We start from the raw sequence: 13,714 nt of genomic DNA, 5'->3' as shown, positions 1-13,714 counted from the left end.
CCTTGATGAAATCCTCGGTCACCCTAGGTGGGAAGAAGGACGTCGGCTGGTTGGTTGGAAGGAGACAGACAAGTCTGGGCCGAAGGGGTACTTCTGTTTTTATAGTCCCGCTCATACCGGACACGTCCGGTATCATACCGGACATGTCCGGTATTCATGGGCTGGCCCAAATAATTCCAAAATATGTTCTCACTCTTCCAAACCCTTTCTCTGTTGTTGCTCAGTCCAAAAAGGTGTACGATCTTGATCCAAACCGAGTACTATCACTTTTCTTATCGAATGCCATCAATTTATTTTCTCTTTTCCAAATATATGGCATAATCAATAATTTGCTTGCTTGAGAGAGATAAAGTGAGACAAAGTAGATTGTAGACTTAAGAGAGCCATGCCATGTGTGATTAGCTGATCAAACAATCAAGGAGAGCTATAATCATCACATGGCAAGGCTAGGTCACAAAGACCAAGATTCAAATAGTTTTTCAAATTCACACTTCCTACTCATGCTAGTTAGGGGTTTTGAAAAACATCTCTCCTATGTCACACAAATGCACATTCTAACATATAAAGGGCCTTAGATGCACTTACAATGTATGTATGTAAACACATACCTTTGCCTTGCGCCCACAAGAATACCACTAAAAAGATACATGGCATGATAATCTTTGTGTTGACCTTGATTGCCAAGTAATCATGCTTGATACAAATTCAATTTTTCATCCAAAGGACTACAAAGAGTGCTAGATAAATTTGTTAGTCCACAATGGTGCAAAATAGAAATTTAGCTCCCCCTAAATAAGTGCTTCAAGTATTTTGAATGACTTTCAACAAGCACTTTTATTCTAATAAGAAATTGAGAGCCAATTTTCATTTTGATCATAAACCAAATAAGAATGCCATAGTTGAAAGTGAGTTTAAGAGATGCTCACAATCCACTTAGATTTGATAAAACACAAGCTTCTGAGTAAGTTAGGGCTATATAAAAAATGTATGGATCGAATACTCAGTTGCAACACAATTAGTGTTCTGGTTCATGCAATACCGGACATGTCCGGTAGTATACCAGACACGTCCGGAATACACAGAAAAGAAACACTGACTTTCTGTCCCTGGCCATACCGGACACATCTGATAGTAATACCGAACACGTCCGATAGGTGAAAGACAGAACCAATTAAGTTGCTGCTTGTGATTCTTTGTTTAGCTTTATTATTTATTGTATACTAGCATCTCAACAAATAAATTACTCTACTAGAGAGCGATCAAAAGCATCATATGGCAAACATGATAAATCTCAAGTGAAATTAATTAGCCACTTTTATTATTTCACAAATGTACCTATTTGTGAACTATAGAACATAAAATGAACAAGGTGGCTATCCTAAAAGGTTTAGGTACTTGTTACCAATGGTGAGGATGAAATATATGAGATGTTCATTGAATTATCTTTGGGTCAACCATATAAGGGATTAAGATAAGAATTGGTTGATAGATTGAGTGAATATAGTCAAATTGCTTGCTCAACCACCTCGAAGATTTCATCTTATCACAAAGTACCTACATCATTAACCTAAGCACACTTTGGTACCCAACTCTTGTTGGGTCCTTTTGAGTTAGTCAACAAGTGCTTAGGCACCCAAATGGCTTTAGCACTAGTTTGTGGTGAACACATCACCATGCTAATGCCAACTCCATTTGTGGTCTTCCTAAGCATATCATTATAAACAAATGTGTTCGGCTTAGGTGAGTTACCATTTGGGCATTCATAGCTTAGATGCCCCTTTCTTTTACAAGCATAGCATATGCGGCCTTTGTTTGCTTTATGCTTGCTTTGCTTGTTTGGACATCTATCAACCTTGTGGCCCATCTCATTGCATCCATAGCATCTTCTTGTTGCAACTTGGGCTTCCTTTCTTGCCTCTTTGTACATTGGGCATTTCTTGGTAGAAGCCTTTTGATTTGCGGCTTCAACCTTGTCGGCCCAACTCTTGTGTGGACACATAGACCACTCATGTCTATACAATCCACAACCATAGCACATCCTTTTTCCATGTTTCTTGCTCTTGGTTGTGTTGGCCTTGCTTGAGATGTGATTCTTTTGTTGGGCTTTGGAGGAAGCAAGGTTTGAACCCTTCTCAAGCTTCTTCACCATGTTATCACGATTATCTTGAGAAGGTTGTGCTTTCTCCTTACCCTTCAACCGAATCACATCTTTCTTTAATCTTTGCACTTCTTCTTTGAGCTCTATGTTTTCTATAAGATTTAGCTCAATCAAAGATTGGCTTGCTTGAGGAGCACATTCATTAGTACAAGAAATATTTAATTGAGACGGTGTACTAGTGAGCGGATGTGTGAGAGGTTGAGAGAGTTTTACTGATGTAATCACAACTTCATGAGCCACCTCAAGCATGATGCTTGATTCTACTACTTCCTCATGAGAGCACTTTAGATGAACATAATTTGCTTGTAGCTCATTATACTTGCTTGATAGTTCATCTAGCCTTGCCTTGAGCTCGAAGTTTTCCTTCTCTAGTTGTGAAACACTAGAAGAGGAGTTAGTAACTAAAGCATGCTCAGTTGACAATTTTTCATACCTCTCATTTATTGCCTTTAGCTCTTGTAATTTGGAGATGAGAAACTTTTCTTGATTTTGAAGCGATTGCTCTTGCTTCTCAATCTCTTCTTCAAGCTCATCATTCTTTTCAACTATCTTCATGATGATGAACTTGTCTTTATGGTTGAGATGATCAAGGTTGTAGTTGTCTTCAACTTCAATATCACTCTTATCTTGATCATCCACTTGAGCCTTCTCCTTTTCTTGATCTTTCTTGTTACTCTTCTTCTTGCTTTTCTTGGCCATGAGACATAAGTGATGAGTATTATGAGATACTGAGATTGACTCATCACTTGGTTGCCATTGTGCTTGAGCATCATTGCAAACAGCTGCTTGCTGGTCTACTACCTTGGCCATACCGAACACGTCCGGCAGGCATACCAGACACGTCTGGTACATGCAGGCAGACAGCAGGTCATGCGCTGCTTGCACTTCTTGCTCCGGCTCGGCATTCTTGAGGTCTTGTGAGGCTTCTTCGCTGTATGAAGACACAATGGACATACTTTCCATTGACTTGATCTCAAGTACATCATCACATTTGGATTTTCCATATAAATTAAAAAGTCTAGTCCAAATGAGATGAGCACTCTCTGGAGGTGGTTGTCCATTGAATATTGCCTCATCTTGAACCTCTACACTTAATGTACTCAAAATGACATTAGTAGCTTGAGCATTGAGTTGCACGCATATCTCTTCCTCTTTTGACAAATTTTTGTAGTTGCTCCAATCAACTATAGGAAGAGGTATGCTTGCAAACACAATATGCTCAACAAGAGGACTAATATCTCTAAAAGCATTGAGTACATGAATTGACCAAGGTAGAAAGTTTGAACCATCATTTTGGAGAAGCATCGGCTCCAACTCGATAGACGTCGACATCCTTTTCTCACGGCGGTGAAGCTTTATGTGAGGACCTTTCTCTGATACCAATTGAAAGGACCTAGGATGCCACCTAGAGGGGGGGGGGTGAATAGGCGTTTCTAAAAATTAACACCTTTAAATACGGAAACAATTAGAAAGGGGAGTTTCAAAAATGAAAACTCCAAATTAAGAGTACTACCACCCCTCACAAGTTAGCTGCAAAGTAAACAAGGTATAAAGAATATATCTAGAAGCTACAACCCTACAACACCAAGTTAGAACAGAGAATAAATATTTTCAGTGCAGGCAGGAAATACCGGACGTGTCTGGTATACATGATTTCTGCAGATCAGCCCCGAACTTGCTCCTTTTAATTTCTATCTTCAAACCAAACTGCAGGCACCTAATGGAGATGACAATATACATAGAGAACCTGCAGCACAGCTAGAGCAACACAAATATCAAATGAAATGCGAATTAAGACACGATATTTGTTTTACCGAAGTTCGGACTCATTCGAGTCCTACTCTCCGTTGAGGGGGCTGTGGGTGACCCAGCGAAGGTCAGCCCTAGAGGGTACCACGAAGGTCACTTTAGCCGGAGTCTTTTCCAACTCCTTTTCCTCCTTCCACTAAATGATTCCGAGGCGGCGGAATCGACCGTTACAAACTTTCCGAGACAACCACAATCTCTCGGTTGCTCTCCGGTGACGCCTAGCCGTCTAGGACCGAAGAGTCCAAGAGTAACAAATGCGAATCATGAGATTGACAATATGCACAAGTGCTCAAGTGGTGGCTTGCTCTCTTTTTCAAATTCTTTCTCAACCCATAAATTGATTTTGCAATTTGGATCACACACTCACTAAGAGAGGGCTTAGGAGAGTTGGCAAGGCTTAAAAACGTGTGTCTATCTCAGCAGAATCAGCAGCTTCCAAAGGTGGAGGCTTGGGGGTATTTATAGCCCCCTTAAAAAACTAGCCGTTTTATAGCCGTTGCAATACTGGACATGTCCGGTATGCATACCGAACACGTCCGGTATGACTCACACTGCGTCAACGGTAACTAAGTTACAGTGAAGTTGTGAGGTGTCGGAACTCCCGATGAATGCCGGGACTCCCGACCGTCGGAACTCTCGACTCACGTCGGAACTCCCGACCCTCAGCATATTTGAAAAACATGTAACTAAGTTAAGGTTAGTGAGATGTCGGAACTCCCGACGCACGTCGGAACTCCCGACCGTCGAAACTCCCGACTCACGTCGAAACTCCCGACTCTCACGACTTTTGAAAACTAGCCGTTGGCCTCTGGTCATCCATACCGGACACGTCCGGTATGAATACCGGACACGTCCGGTATGACCAGGATAGTGAACCCTCCAAGTCAGTTGAAGTGCGAGACGTTGGAACTTCCGACCCATGCCGGGACTCTCGACCGTCGGAACTCCCGACCTACATCGGAACTCCCGACGAACCAACCCAAGAACAACAGTTTTACAACTATTGGACAAATACCGGATACGTCCAGTATGAATACCGGACACGTCCGGTATTGCCAGACCAGCAAGAAATCAGTTAGCACTTTTGTCGCTCAAATACTCAAAACTCACATGGGTTAGCTTGAGCACTTATGAAACATTATCTATCAACATGATGCATCCCTCTTAATAGTACGGCATACCTATTAAACTCAAGATAAACGAAAATATGAATTTATACCACTTGAGTTGTTCTCTTTTGAATTGATGCCGTCTCTTTCAATCTTTATCAAGTAAGGGTGCTACCATGTTGATATTGATCTTTTCACTTGAGCGTAGCCATCTTGAGCATGTGACTTGATTCCATTCATCAAGTTTGAATAATCCCAAATGTATCAAGTCACTTCCATCAAATACTTCATTATAGATTTGATCCTTCACATCAATATGACCATCTTGGCTTGATTAGTACCTCAACTAAATGCAAGTACTTTCTTCTTCACCCTAGCTAGGTTTTTCGGCCGCCAAGCCGTCGCTTGTCCTTCACCCTTGCTTAGTACCTCGAAGCCTTTCCTTGCTATCTTCACCATTTCAAGCCATCAAGTCACATCTTATGTTAAATCATTCATTCATGTATTGTTATCATTTTCATTTCAATCTAGCAAGCTTCAAATATGAGACCAATCCATATACAATCCCTCATATCTCATTAACTAATAATCACGAGCTTGCTTTTACATAGTACATAGAAATCCCACAATAATTAAGCCTTAGCATGAATTCCATTTGCATTGTTGTCTTGTGCTTGAACTAGATTGTTTATACAACAACACATCATTTTGGCTTTCATTAAGTACATGTGAGATAACCTTTTACCTGTCCACACTAAGCAAACGGGTTAGTCCTTTAATCACGTTGTTATTTAATCATCCAAAACCCACTAAAGAGCTAGATGCACTTTCAATGCTCCCTAGTCGTCCCGCGCACGCCTGCATCTGCATGCCATGCCACACCTGCTAGCTCGTCCTCCATAGCCCATGCTGCTCGTTGGAAGTGGAACTGCAGGTGTGTTTAGTTACCCTAAAATCCAAACTTTGACACTATGTAAAAAGAATATTTCCCGTCACATCAAACTTGCGGTACATGCATGGAGTACTAAATGTTGACGAAATTAAAAACTAATTGCACAGTTTGGTTGTACTTTGAGAGACGAACGTTTTAAGCCTAATTAGTCAACAACTGAACAATTATTATCAAATACAAACGAAATGCTACAGTGCGCTACAGTATCGCACAGTGATTCTGACGGCGCCGACTTTGGACAACTAAACCAGGGCTGCGAAAGGCTACCCGCCGTGCCAAGGCCTTATTTAGATGCCATCTAAATTTCAAGTTTTTTTACTCTCTCTCTCCATCACATTAATTTTTAGCCGCTTGCATGGAGTATTAAATGTAGGTAAAAAAATAACTAATTACACAGTTTAGTTGGAAATCACGAGATGAATCTTTTGAGCCTAGTTGATCCACCATTGAACAATATTTACCAAATAAGACGAAAATAGTACTGAATACTCCTCCCACGCGCACGTATCGCGCGCGCTGACCGATGATCGTTGAGCGCATCGTCGACAGAGCAGCAGCTACGCAGTCACAGCATCGGTTTACTGAATCGTGGCTATTCTCCCACGTGCTGCTACAACGAACCTGGAGGCTGTAGCAAGTAACAGCGTATCTAGTACTGGCTTTGTGCGTGCATTCGTGTCGTGGGCTCGACCGCTCGAGGCAGGGCAGCGCATGCATTTGACAAATCACAAATGACAACAGTGTCAGTTTACTGGCTATATAAGCTAAAATCAGCTCTGCTTTTTTAGTCATACAACAATATTTTTCTTTATAACAAATCAGCCCGCCACAACAACATAAGGTCCGCCAAACCTAGCCGTCAGCGATATCGAGGGCCTGCCTGCAGTGGACGGATCGGAGCGAGATGCCGGCCGGGGGTGGGTGTGGGGAATTGAATGCGGCTGCCTTGTTTTCTGGGGAGAAGGCAGAGGGAGGCGATTATGAACGAAGGAAGGTAGCAGCGAGGCAAAAATGATTATTACCGAAGGAGTTCAGCGGGGAGTTAAACAGTAGTAAAACCAGAATCTGATCAACCCAGAGGTCCCGTTGGCTGGCTGCTTTGAATCTTCGTTGAAACTGGATGAAAAAAAATGCTGTTTTGGCTGAATTATTGTGAGAAAAATATGTTAGAATTGATCTCATCCGTCTTGACCCAACGGTCGAGACGCGAAAACTTTTTGGGAGACGTGGACACAGCTTCCCGGTCTCATGGTCTGTAGAGTTAAATTAAATGCCTATAGATTTGTTAGTATATATATGTTTTGCTGCTGTTGATGAAACACCTAGCTTGCTAGCTTTAGGTTTTCCCCGTCACTGGAGACCAGACCATGTGCGTACGTGATACGCGTCTCTTTCTCTCTAGATGATCCTGATTCTGAAAGCTGCTGGACGTACGTAACACGTGGGGTTGCTGTTGCTTTGTATCCGTTTCCATCCCATGCCTCCGTTTCCAACTACAGCCAGGCACTAACATATTCCAATAATCCATATTTACATACACGCATTGGCTGGCGGCAGACCTGCTTCACCTTTGTCGAAAGATAGATCGTCCAATGAATCGCTTGTTGGCTGGCTCATGCAGCGTGCAATCAGGTTCAGGTTCAGGTTCAGGTTCAGGTTCCGAGAGGCAAGCAGAGCACGTGCAGGTTGATGCTTGAGCTTGACGAACGCACAGACCGATGCACCGGCCAGCCGGCCGGCATCTCGCTCCGATCCGTCCACTGCAGGCAGGCCCTCGATATCGCTGACGGCTAGGTTTGGCGGACCTTATGTTGTTGAGGCGGGCTGATTTGTTATAAAAGAAAAATATTGTTGTATGACTAAAAAACCAGAGCTGGTTTTAGCTTATAAATTCGAGCGAATATAGCCAATAAACTGACACTGTTGTCATTTGTGATTTGTCAAATGCATGCGCTGCCCTGCCTCGAGCGGTCGAGCCCACGACACGAATGCACGCACAAAGCCAGTACTAGATACGCTGTTACTTGCTACAGCCTCCAGGTTCGTTGTAGCAGCACGTGGGAGAATAGCCACGATTCAGTAAACCGATGCTGTGAATGCGTAGCTGCTGCTCTGTCGACGATGCGCTCAACGATCATCGGTCAGCGCGCGCGATACGTGCGCGTAGGGGGAGTATTTGGGCCTCGTTTAGATACGCCATCGATTTGTGACTGCTGGGGTCGATTCCCTTCTAGGTGTTTCTGGGTATGTCTCTGCTCCGCATATTGTTCTCTGTCTCCACGTCGCATTCTGCTATCCTGGTTTCCTGTGATTTCATACTGGTGACTTCGTTTCCTGCCGCGCCGCTGACCTCGCAGCCCCACCGGTCGCCACCCCCGCTTGGCACCCAGTCAACCAACAGGACAACCACCAGCCCAGCCGAAGCAACGACAGGTGAGATTCAGCAACTCTTGAGACCCCGGCTCCCTCTTATTATTGGCTACCTTGTTCAGACCCAAATCAAAGTTCTCAACCTTAGTGCTTTGACTTTCAGAGTTCATCGCTGTGACCACAGAGTAGCATATCAAAGTCTTTCGGCCGTAAAAAAAATCATCGTCGACCACACTGCTTACACCGAAACACTGCTTCACGACATTCTAAAAGTCAGGTAATGATTCAACGCAGCCTTCAGAATCACACAGTATATTAGCCCATGTGTTCTTCTTTACATCTGATTCAAATTCAAATACGACTGCTCCAAGTTACCTCAGCGTGAAAATAATTAATAATGCTTACTATAGGCATGTGGCATAATAATTTAGGACGGCCAAAGTTTTTACTTAAACACCGCTCCTATTGTACAGCTACTAATCGGCTAATAGTATGGACAGAATTGCTTTTGCACAAATAAAAGTACTGAGCGTTTAGATCCTATTGCCATGAATGATTCCTTTCCCGAATCCGTAATAGCAACTAATTCCTGAATGTTAGCGTGATCATATTTATGCATCGCCGTACTTGCAACAAATACTAATCCTTTTATGCAAATGGGAAAAAAAAATACAGGACACACTCAAGGAGATGGCCAACTACCGCTACCCAAATCTGACAATAATCAACGAATCAGACCTCCACGACGCCAACCCAAATTTCTTCAGCAATGCAGTAATAGCAAAGAAGGGCGGGCCTGGTGCAAGCGGTCTCCTCGTATTGTACAGGCGAGGGTAAGGCTTGTCACTAACACCCTTCCCCAGACCCCGCACAGAGCGGGAGCTCTCTGCACTGGGCACGCCCCTTTTAATGCAGTAATAGCAAAAGTTCCATTGCCAGCCACAGATCCAGCAGCAATTCCAGGTGGACATCGACGTACAAGATATATCAAAGTATGGCGTTGACTACTTCATACGAGCACACTCATCGGATGCAAGTGCCCGCATGCTTGCCAGAGGCTTCGCTAATGTTTCCACCTACACACTGACACTCATGCCATGGACCCCAGACTACGGTTCCACAACGGTGCCTCTGCACACTCAGGTCAGCTCCGATCCCATCAACAATCATAAACTTACCGGATCAACTGTCCTGTCTCCCAGTGAACGCCTCAGCATTGAGATCTCTGGACTGCCCCCACATCTATGCTGTGAACTAGCAATACACCATCTCTTGAAGGGAATTTGCACCATCTGAAACATAACATTTACTGCCGCAACATTAACATACTGGGTCTCCGCCTATGGACAAGATCTGCTTGTCCCCAGCATAGCACACATAGGTGTCAAGAAAACAACTCAGCATGGTGATCTCCTAAACATTTGGCCGCTATGGTACGAAACATACACAGAAGAAATGCTTGGGAGAATGTCCCCGCCAGAAGAAAGAGCATCTCAACGCCGAGGTAAACATTTTTAAAGTTACAGCACTGCTAGGAAGAGGAAAAAAAATACTTCTAACAATTGTTCTCCAAATATTAACAGGATCATCAGATCTTGCTACCACGCACCGAGAGGAAGTCCGCGAGCAATACTACGCCTACACAGGTAAGGAAACACTATTTCAAACCAACAAAAGGGTGAACAACAGCATAATACATACTAACATAGTTATTTTGGTCATTAGGTTACGACGACGAGGCAACCTCCCGGCCACGAGGTACGTCATCTATACAGTTCATTTAGGTGATGACCATAATGTAAACAAGTACGAACCCAGTAAAACCTTAAAGCTGATACTAACCCATCATAAACATATACTTTTTCCTATTGATTTTCCCTTTTTTCTCACCGGATTCCCCTGGTTTTTATCATTACGATGTCAATGGGTTCGTTGCATGTTCTAGGTTAGTGCCCTATGAGCGCCTGTTCCCATGATTATGAGGATTGATATACTCAATCCTACTATACTGTTAGCAGTTTCTGATATGAGAAATTGTTTAGCAAAGCGAAAAAAAAACAGAGATAGTGGATCATTGTTTACTTTTATGGCCTCTTACTCCAGAGTAATGAATATGTTTTCAACCAACAAACAAAAAAATGTTAGTTGCTTGCTCTATGCCATCTTTTGCGGACTCAGCGGTTGATTTGAATAGATCACTGTTATGCAAAACTATGATACAATTGCCTTTCCTAGGCTATATCCCTTCCTATTGTACAAACTATTCCTTACTAAACTCTTGCTAAACTAATCCCTACGATTATGTCTTCCTATGGTGGATTTTTAGGCTATTCTTTGTATTTTCATATAATGACATGCTCATGTTTCCTACTATATTAATTGCCCTAAAGTTTGGTGCTCTACCTGTATTAGACCAATCAGATTTCACCTCAACAAGTGATACTTTGTAGTAACAGCCGTTCTTTCTATAAGCCTAAAGCATTAAAAAATATGTTTATTCAATGTTCTATCTGGTTTCCTAAGAGTTTGAATTCTTAAGTACCTGATTTAGACACGGATATATCGTACACAGCCACATTTCCGGTTTATATCACTGTTTTTGTGCTTCAGGTTATACACTTTCGAAAAAAAACAGGAGCAACCTCCTTGTTCTAATAAGACTGAAGTCACTGTACTATCTTTAAAGTCTCCTCTATAATATCCAAATTATCTGCTACATTCCCACTTTACAAAATTGGGGATCTCCATTTTTTTTAGCCATCTACCTTGGTACAATGTCCAAAGTTAGATTTGCACTGCTACCAGTAAGACACTTAATATACGTATACTTCAAAGGGGGATGATTAGCCTGCATTTCGCATTTGGGTTGCTGGCCAACTATTCTTTTAAATAATTATGCTCCAGAATCATGTTAAACAGGTGGTTGTACAAGCCTGGGAACCTACTGCCTCACCAAGGTTAACAGATTCATATCTGAATCTGCAGTTTTGACACTGATTGCTTAATTTCACATATACACGGTGCTTGCAATATATGCAGATATTCCTTCTTCCTGTTTCCTTGCATTCCTACAAAGGAAACATCCTTAAACCCAATGTCACAAAACATGTTTTTCTCTGCCCAGATACTAGCACAGATTCGTCGGTGGACATCTCGGACAAAGATGAACATGGCTGGGAGTCCGATCGCAGCTTGAAGTTCTAGTGATGATTCCTGCATCTATGTCCAGGTTCAACGGAAGCCACGACCCCCTTGCTACTAACCTTGTATAATATTTCTACCAGCACTTTGCGACGCTTTTGTATAGCTCCTGGAAGCTCTACTGATCGTTGACGCAATAACGTCCAAATCTAGCAGAGCCCTGTCCACTTCCTACTAATATTGTATAGTCTTACCACCCAACGCCCCCCGATGCTTTTGTATAGCCACGGAACTTTGCCGTGCAGCAAACTTGGCAACCATCACTGCACCAACTATTGTACATGACGCGGTGTTCATGCAATGCCAGCTTTTGTTACCATGTATGTGTTTGACCTTAATATCAGTTATGCCAGCTAGCCTGGACTCTAAATTAGATGCAATATTCTGTATATGTACCTATGCTTGCTACATTTTACTTGCAACTGTGAAAACTATAACGTCTTGCTGCATTACAGCTCTCATATATTACAGATCGTCATGATGATGCTACATGATATTGTCCCCACCATTAAATAGATTAGAATCCTTTGCTCTCGCGCGCGAGGGCGCGCGCCCTCTACTAGTTATATATATTTGCAAACGCAACAAGGCAAAATACGCTAGCTGCTCCACCTGCATCTTCGCATACTAGCCTGTGATGCACTGCAGGCATGTATAAACAACACGAGTAAAAAACCTTGCTTTCCGCATTGCCTGCATGCAGGTCGTTCTCAGAATAAAAGTTTAGCTGCGGCTGGATAGAATTAGGGGGTGTTTGGTCTAGTCTCATTTAGTCACTTTTTACCTAAATATTATGACTAAATGGTACTAAAATGGCTTTAGTCCTCTTTAGTAACTCTGGAGTGACTAAATACTGAACCATTTAGGATGGACTAAATTTAGCAGCTGCAATCAAGCCTTAGGCCGGACGCGGTCGGTCGACGTCGCTGTAAAACATGCATGCGGACGTGCGCCGATCCGGGCAGCAGGATTCGATGGCTCCATCTTGCCTGCCTGCTTCATTTCAGGGCGTGGTTTGGTTGCTGACTCTGACTGCCGGCAACCGCACAGCGCGATGCCTTTTTCCGAGGGTGGGTAGTTGGAACAGCAGATCAAATGTGTCCCTGCATGCATTACTCAGATCACCCCATCTTATTTGTCATCATGCTGCATCGTCAGACCAACGCCACGCTGCTTAGAATATCCCGACACGCATGGCTGATGGCTCTTGCCAAAGCTGGAGCCTGGAGCTGATGATACTCTTCTTTACGAATCTTATTAATAATCCACTCTACGTAGCTAGCTCTACGCATGCACTGCAAGTCTGCAACTAGGTAGCTAGCTGGTTTCTCATTAGCACAGATCGATTAATTCAGTTATCAGTTCCTGTGGATCTGGACGACTGAATCATTCAGCTGAGTGCTCTCTGACAGGACAATGCAACGCCTGATAATCTGCATTGCATTGCGGCGTCAGTTTAGTAGCATTGTTTCGGTGCGCAACAAATTGGTTCGTCTGCAAATGACGAAAGTGCTCCGAATAATTGGGCAGCCCTTTATTAAACTTTTCAAAAGAGAGATATTCTTTACGACTTTGCAAAGGTTTAGTTGAATTTTAAGTACGCAGTGACGACGCGCGGTGCTGGGCTATGTGCAGGTAAACCACTCGCCACGCACACGGTGTGGCAGCCACATGCCCACATCAGGATTGGGAAAATCCGGTTAGCTGCTATGCTAGGCGCTACTACAGGCTAGATACCAAATTAAAAGCTAGACCCAACCTAATCTCCAATAGTCACCCGTAAAATCAAAAGAAATCACCCCTTGTCTGCCATGCATATGCTAAGCTATACTATATACGAGCCTGAGATTCAGAAGGATCTACAGCACAGCATTTTATAGCAGCAGGGGGAGGAGGAGGTGACGTTTATTTAATGTAAACAGCAGGAAAGCGATGCTCGTCTGACGAACTTGCAATCGGGTTCCATAGATTTTTCTTTGTCTCGGTTGTTCGGATGGTGACACAAGTGAACCACTGTTGGCTGACGGCTGCTTCTCTGCTCCTGATTGTAGCAGCAGGTCAGCACGTACTGCATCGCAGCTGTAACGTATGGCCCAGAAGATAGATGGGCCTTGG

The 13,714-nt window shown here is 43.2% G+C and overlaps 1 pseudogene; it reads left to right on the top strand.

The window, feature by feature from the left end:
* The first annotated feature begins 8,221 nt into the window (after positions 1-8,221).
* Positions 8,222-11,924, top strand: LOC136455535 (uncharacterized; annotated as a pseudogene).
* The last annotated feature ends 1,790 nt before the right edge of the window (positions 11,925-13,714 follow it).

The sequence above is a fragment of the Miscanthus floridulus genome, chromosome 5 (genome assembly GCF_019320115.1).
Source record: "Miscanthus floridulus cultivar M001 chromosome 5, ASM1932011v1, whole genome shotgun sequence".
Lineage (NCBI taxonomy): Eukaryota > Viridiplantae > Streptophyta > Magnoliopsida > Poales > Poaceae > Miscanthus > Miscanthus floridulus.
This window is presented reverse-complemented; position numbering and strand designations above follow the sequence as displayed.